This window comes from Gekko japonicus, unplaced genomic scaffold (assembly GCF_001447785.1).
Source record: "Gekko japonicus isolate JY-2015 unplaced genomic scaffold, Gekko_japonicus_V1.1 scaffold2151, whole genome shotgun sequence".
Taxonomy (NCBI): Eukaryota; Metazoa; Chordata; class Lepidosauria; order Squamata; family Gekkonidae; genus Gekko; species Gekko japonicus.
In genome coordinates this window covers 303,522-310,977 of record NW_015169848.1, presented here as the reverse complement: position 1 = coordinate 310,977, position 7,456 = coordinate 303,522, and the positions used below count along the sequence as shown (strand labels likewise).

Sequence of the window (7,456 nt, the reverse complement as noted above, 5' to 3'; positions counted from 1 at the left end):
GAGCCCCTTCTCTCTTCAGTTCAGAAACCAAAAAGGTCGACTTCCACAAATCTAAGGCCGAATAATGTCAATAGGAACATAGAGGATAGATATTAGCAATATCTATAGCCACCGTTCTTTCTCGGCCCGGCCTACCTCGGGGGGTTGTTGTGTTGGGTGCCAGCAAGCCCAGAGCCCCTTCTCTCTTCAGTTCAGAAACCAAAAAGGTCGACTTCCACAAATCTAAGGCCGAATAATGTCAATTAGGAACATAGAGCATAGATATTAGCAATCTCTATAGCCACCGTTCTTTCTCGGCCCGGCCTACCTCGCGGGGTTGTTGTGATGGCGCCAGAGAGCCTGGTGCATCTGCTGCCTCCAATCTGGAAACTCCTCGGGTGCTTTTTAGGTAGCCCCTCTTTCTCGGCCTGGCCTACATCGCGGGGTTGTTGTGATGGTGCCAGAGAGCCTGATACAGCTGCTGTCTTCTGTCTGGAAACTCCTCAGGGTGGTTTTTAGTCAGCCCTTCTTTCTTGGCCCGGCCTACCACGCGGGGTTGTTGTGATGGGTGCCAGCGAGCCCGTTCAGAAACCAAAAAGGTCGACTTCCAGAAATCTAAGGCCAAATAATGTCAATAGGAACATAGAGCATAGATATTAGCAATATCTATAGCCACCGTTCTTTCTCGGCCCGGCCTACCTCGCAGGGTTGTGATGGCTCCAGAGAGCCTGATGCATCTGCTGTCTCCCGTCTGGAAACTCCTTGGGGTGGTTTTTAGTCGGCCCTTCTTTCTCGGCCCAGCCTACCTCGCGGGGTTGTTGTGTTGGGTGCCAGCGAGCCCGGAGCCCCTTCTCTCTTCAGTTCAGAAACCAAAAAGGTCACAAATCTAAGGCCGAATAATGTAAATAGGAACATAGAGCATTTTTTGTTGTTGTTCAGTTGCACAGTCGAGTCCGACTCTTCGCGACCCCATGGACCAGATCACGCCCGGCCCTCCTGTCTTCCGCCGTCCTCTGAAGTTGGCTCAATTCCATGTTCGTTGCATCTATGACACTGTCTAACCATCTCATCCTTTGCCGTCCCCGTCTTCTTTGACCTTCAATCTTTCCCAGCATCATAGATATTAACAGTATCTATAGCCACCGTACTTTCTCGGCCCGGCCTACGTCGCAGGGTTGTTGTGATGGCTCCAGAGAGCCTGACGCATCTGCTGTCTCCCGTCTGGAAACTCCTCGGAGTGGTTTTTAGTCGGCCCTTCTTTCTCTGCCTGGCCTACCTAGCCGGGTTGTTGTGATGGGTGTCAGCAAGCCCAGAGCCTCTTCTCTCTTCAGTTCAGAAATGATGTCCATTAGGAACAAATAACATAGATATTAGCTATATCTATAGCCAGCTGTTCTTTCTCGGCCTGGCCTACCTTGCGGGGTTGTTGTGATGGTGCCAGAGAGCCTGATGCATCTGCTGTCTCCAGTCTGGAAACTCCTCGGGTGGTTTCTATGCAGCCCTCCTTTCTCTGCCCGGCCTACCTAGCGGGGTTGTTGTGATGGGTGTCAGCAAGCCCAGAGCCTCTTCTCTCTTCAGTTCAGAAATGATGTCCATTAGGAACAAATAACATAGATATTAGCTATATCTATAGCCAGCTGTTCTTTCTCGGCCTGGCCTAACTTGCTGGGTTGTTGTGATGGTGCCCGAGAGCCTGATGCAGCTGCTGTCTCCAGTCTGGAAACTCCTCGGGTGGTTTTTAGCCAGCCCTTCTTTCTCGGCCCGGCCTACCTCTCAGGGTTGTTGTGACGGTGCCAGCAAGCCTGCAGCTTTTTCTCTCTTCAGTTCAGAAAACAAAAAGGTTGAATTTCACAAATCTAAGGCCGAATAATGTCAATTGGAAGCGTAGAACATAGACATTACAAAATATCCCGAAACACATGGTCATATCTATGTTCTGTGTTTCTGGTTGACATTATGAAGCTCAAATCTGCGCTCCCTGGGCCAATTTGGAAACACACCATCAGAATCCAGTAAATACGATATCTGTTTATTGCAATAACAGGAAATACAGGACTGAATTCAGTGTTCCCTCTCAGCTGAGTGAGTGTGAGCTTGCTCACAGTTTTTTAGCTTCCAGCTCATGCATTTTTGTCTTCGCTCAGGAAGGAGGGCTCCAGAGCAAACTGATTTATGCAGCAGCCAAATGGCTCGCTCACAACTTGAATGCCGGTAGCTCGCAAAGTAGAATTTCTTGCTCACGAGACTCCACACCTTAGAGGGAACATTGGACTGGATACCTCAGCTCCCAGTATCCCCAAGCTGGAAGGGCGGCGAGTCTTATACCCAAAATGACATCATAATAGTTTACAACTCAGGAGAGACCATATTGGATTCGAACAGGTAGCGTCATTTGAGCTGGCATCTTTCCATTGGCATACCCCGAGACTGGCTAGAGTTACAGGCATTTGCATTTGTTTATGTGACCCAAGAACATTAATGTACATTGAGGTCTCCCAGCATCTTTCAAGGACCTTTTGCATCTGGATTGAACGGGGAGTTTCCCCGATAAGGTGTGATAACTAACACAGCTCTTGGCTCTCAACAGAACATCCTGGTCCTTGGCGATGCCGAGGGGGATGCTGTTTGGGAACATCCAGGCCTCTGAGATATTATTCTAGTGCAGAGTATTGGGCAGTAAAGGTCCTTCGGAGCAATTGAATAACAAAGGCGATTGCAGTCGACCAAAGGGTTTCGATTCTAGGCACATTCCGTTCTCCCTGTTTCCTGAGTGAACTTAGGGCTTTTGGGTCTCAACAGTCTTGCTCTGATAAAATCCATCTCTGTTCTCTTCTCAATAGCGAGCTGCATCCTTGGTTCTTCTGTCAAACGGGGTCGATTCGTTAAATGGTCGATATGTGCCTACTACGTGAATCTAGCAGCTGCTTGCATGCAAATGTGTCAAAACAATAACAGAAGAGGGTTAAAAGTCAGATTCGTTGGTTCCTTGTCCCACAATGACTTGGCCCTTAGGTTTGTGGGGGTTTCATTCTGGGTATAAGAAGTGGACATGCACACAAGAGTTTATGCCCAGAAGGAAACTTTGCTGGTCTTAAAGGTGCCACTGGACTCAAACTTTGTTCTATTGGTATCTGAAGAAGTGTGCATGCACACAAGAGTTTATGCCCAGGAGGAAACTTTGCTGATCTTAAAGGGGCCACTGGACTCAAACTTTGTTCTATTGGTATCTGAAGAAGTGTGCATGCACACAAGAGTTTATGCCCAGAAGGAAACTTTGCTGGTCTTAAAGGTGCCACTGGACTGTTCTGTTGCTTGAGTCTCACATGACAACATCTCATGTTGGGTCTTCGTCTTTTCCTGCTGCCGTCACCTTTTCCTAGCATGATCATCTTTTCCAGGGACTCTTGCTTTCTCATGATATGGGCAAGGAACGATAGCCTCAGTTAAGTCGTTTTTGCTGTTTGGTGTCGTGGTTAATCTGGGAGAACCGGGTTTGATTCCTCCACTCGCACCTGGCTGGATGGCCTTGGGCAAGCCATAGTGCTGGCACAGCTGTTCTTGAAAAAGAGCAGTTCCTGCCAGAGCTCTCTCAGCCCCACCTACCTCACAGGGTGTCTGTTGTTGGGAGGGGGAGGGAAAGGAGATTGTAAACTGCTCTGAGACTCCTTTGGGTAGTGAAGGGCGGGGTATAAATCCAATCTCCTCTTCTTCCAGAGAGAGTTCAGGCTTGATTTGGAAGAAGAAGAAGAAGAAGAAGACGAGGAGGAAGAGGAGGAGGAGGAAGAGGAGGAGGAGGAGGAGGACTGGTTTAGTGGCATGGTTTGTGGTGTTCCTTTGTAAACCTGGGAAAGGAGGCAGAGAAGCAGAATGGCGGATCTTGGGAAGTGCAGTTGGGGATTATCCAAAACGCGATTAGTGGTGGTTGGCAGGTTTTTTCAAGGCCTCTGGAAGTTCAGAAAACGATCGGGCCTGTTGAGGTCCTGGTGGACGCTGGGGAAGCATCATCTCCTTATGAAGTCTGCAGTAGCCCAGCCGAAACAAACAGGAGCACTTTTGGCACGAGAAAGGAGGAATTGGATTCATACTCTGCCTTTCGCTACCCATAGGGGTACAGTCAGACGGCGTGCTGAGAGCGGGTTTATTTATTTATTTATTTGTTAAATTTATATCCCGCCCTCCCCCGTAGGGCTCAGGGCGGCTTACAAGGCAAAAATTTGCTCATAAAAACATCAAATACTATAATACAATTTAAAAACATAATATACAGTTTAAAACCCAATCAGACAGTAAAGTGCTCAACTACACAGCGTCCATACTGCTCTGGTTCTAACGGGATTATGGGTTATGCTAATGAGCTCCTGCACCTCTTTTTCTACGAAATGACCCCTGGGATGCTTACCATGCACACACTTGTGGCACTTTGAAGACTAACTTATCAGTCTCGAAGTTGCCCGAGACTCCTATTTATTTTTGTTGCCACAGACTAGTATAGCGACCCCCCTGTAGACTCAAGAGCAGTTCGCAGATGCTGCATTTCCAAATTGGCATCTGTGCACGAAATCCGCGTCGGATCTCTCTGCAAACCCTCGACCCTTCGCACATTGTAATGGTCTCGTAACACTTCATGTTATCCTTCCGTGCCCGGCAGGTCTTGTCTTTCTGCAGCGTTGCCTGCCTACTGTGCTCAGACGAGCGTGGCCTCGAAAGCAGGTTCCCTCTGAGAGCGGAATTTGTCTGTGGGATGGAAACAGGAGGTTCCCAACTTCGTCTGTCTGTGATAAGCGCCAAAGAAGGCACTTGCAGGGAGCGGCGAGATAGAGACGCTTAATTCTTTTTGGGTTTCTGTCCTGCAAATACTACCGGGAGATGATTTAAGTTGTTTCTCTTGACTGACTGGTTTCCGGAACTGGGAATGAGCCCACCTTGGAGAGAGGGTAGAAACTGATGAAGGTTTTAGTGTGGCGGGTCCGCGGTGGCTCAGAGGTTAAGATGCTGAGCTTCAGACTGGAAGGTTGGGTAGCTCAGCAGTTCGAGACCCGAGTGCCGCGTGACGGAGTGAGCTCCCGCCTCCGGCCCCAGCTCCTGCCAATCTAGCAGCTCGAAAGCAAGAAATTGCAAGTAGATAAATAGGTACCGCTTCGGTGGGAAGGTCACAGCGTTCCGTGCACCTCGGCGTTTAGTCATGCCGGCCACCTGACCACGGAGATGTCTTCGGACAGCGCTGGCTCTTCGGCTTGGAAACGGAGAGGAGCACCGCAACCCTAGAGTGGGATCCGACTGGCTTTCGAGCAAGGGAAACCTTGACCTTTACCTTTTTAGAGAGCGTGGATCAAGCACATTATAGGCTCGAGGAGGAGATGTGAAGTGAGATCCGGAGATAATGACATTTGCTTTGCCGTGGCACCGTTGAAAGAGCCACTAGAAACGGTAGAACAAATAGTCTCCTGCCTGAAGTGGTTCGAGACGTGGGATAAAACCGACACACCGTCTTATTCCTATCCACTGCCGAAAGGAAGGCATAATAGATGTAACTGTGGGTGCTCCTATTTGTACGTGGTTGGCCTCATTTCCTGCTCTTCCTTCTCTCTTTCAGTGGGCGGCCGTTGTTCCTGCTGTGCCTCCCGTGTACGTGGCATCTTACACAGTTACGTAGGCTGCTCCGAGAATAGTCTGGAAGAAACAGTAGAGGGGGAAGAGGGAAAGAACATGGGTAGATGTTGTCAGTCACACGTACAGGCTTGGGCACAGCTGGGAATGCCAAAGCCACACGGGGAAGGTGAGATTTGCGGAAGGGTTTAAGCTAAGGAGGAGAGTTGGCACCAGTGTTCCCTCTAAGCCGAGTTAGTGCGAGCCAGCTCACAGTTTTCTAGCCTCGGGCTCACACGTTTTTGTCTTCGCTCAGGGAGGACAGCTCCAGAGCAAACGGATGTATGCAGCAGCCGAACCGCTCGCTCACAACTGTAATGCCGGCAGCTCACAGTAGAATTTTTGCTCACAAGACTCCACAGCTTAGAGGAAGCGTTGGTCGGCACCATACATTTGTTCACAGGGGGAGTTCTTCACACTGTCACGAGGAGGAGATGTGGCTGGAGTTAGTATCCTTCTCTTTTTCCTCCCCTAAAGGTAAAGGTTCCCTTGCTCGAAAGCCAGTCGAATCCGACTCTAGGGTTGCGGTGCTCATCTCCGTCTCAAAGCCGAAGAGCCAGTGCTGTCCGAAGACGTTTCCGTGGTCATGTGGCCGGCATGACTAAACACCAAGGCGCACGGAACGCTGTTGCCTTCCCACCGAAGTGGTACCTATTTATCTACTTGCAATGTCTTGCTTTCGAACTGCCAGGTTGGCAGGAGCTCACTCCGTCATGCGGCACACCCGGGTCTCGAACTGCTGAACTACCGACCTTCCACAGCCTGCAGTTCAGCGTCTTAACCACTTGAGCCACCGATCAGCTCCTTTTCCTCCCCTGCTCTGGCCTAAATTTGGGTTCTGATTTTTTTGGAGCGAGGGATGGCCTTCACCCTGTGTCCTGCAAAGTGCCACATAGCCTGGTGGTGGTGGAAAACGGCGTCAAGTTGCAGCCAGCTTATGGCGATCTCCTACGGTCTTCAAGGCAAGAGACGTCCAGAGGTGGTTTGCCCCTGCCTGCCTCTGCATAGCGACCCTGGGGTTCCTGGGTGGTCTCCCACCCACGTACTGACCAGGGCCGAGCCTGCTTAGCTTCCGAGATCTGATGAGATCGGGCTAACCTGGGCCGTCCGTGTCAAGGCAAGAGACATTCAGAGGTGGTTTCCCATTGCCTGCCTCTGTGCAGGAACCCTGGACTCCCTTGGTGGTCTCCCATCCAAGTACTAACCAGGGCCGACCCTGCTTAGCTTCTGAAAGCGAACGAGATCGGGCCAGCTTGGGCCATCCAGGTATGGCTGGGCAGTAAATAACCCGGCGTTTACGAAGGATACAGCTGTCATTGACTGTTGGTGGTCAAATGTGCCGTAAAGTCAGAACGAGATCGGGCCAGCTTGGGCCATCCATGTCTGGCTGGGCAGTAAATAACCTCGCTTTTACGGAGGATACAGCTGTCACTGACTGTTGGTGGTCGAATGTGCCATAAAGTCGCAGCCAAATTATGGCAACCCATAAGAGAGCCAGTGTGGTGTAGTGACTAAGAGCGACGGACTCTAATCTGGAGACCCAGGTTCGATTTTGCACTCCCCCACTTAAAGCCAGCTGCGTGGTTAAGTGTGACGGACCCTAATCTGGGAGAACCGGGTTCGATTCCCCACTCCTCTACTTGCACCTGCTGGATGACCTTGGGCAAGCCATAGTTCTGATAAGAGCTGTCCTTGAAAAAGAGCCGTTTCTGTCAGAGCCCTCTCAGCCCCACCTACCTCACGGGGTGTCTGTTGTGGGGAGGGGAAGGAGAAGGAGTTTGTAAGCCGCTCTGAGACTCCTTTGGGTAGTGAAGGGCGGGGTATACATCCA

The 7,456-nt window shown here is 50.4% G+C and overlaps 1 protein-coding gene across 1 annotated transcript in view; it reads left to right on the top strand.

Annotated features, from left to right (window-relative positions):
- The window catches only part of MKLN1 (muskelin 1), a 213,215-nt gene that overhangs the window by 1,129 nt on the left and 204,630 nt on the right, over positions 1-7,456 (top strand). The window lies entirely within an intron of this gene.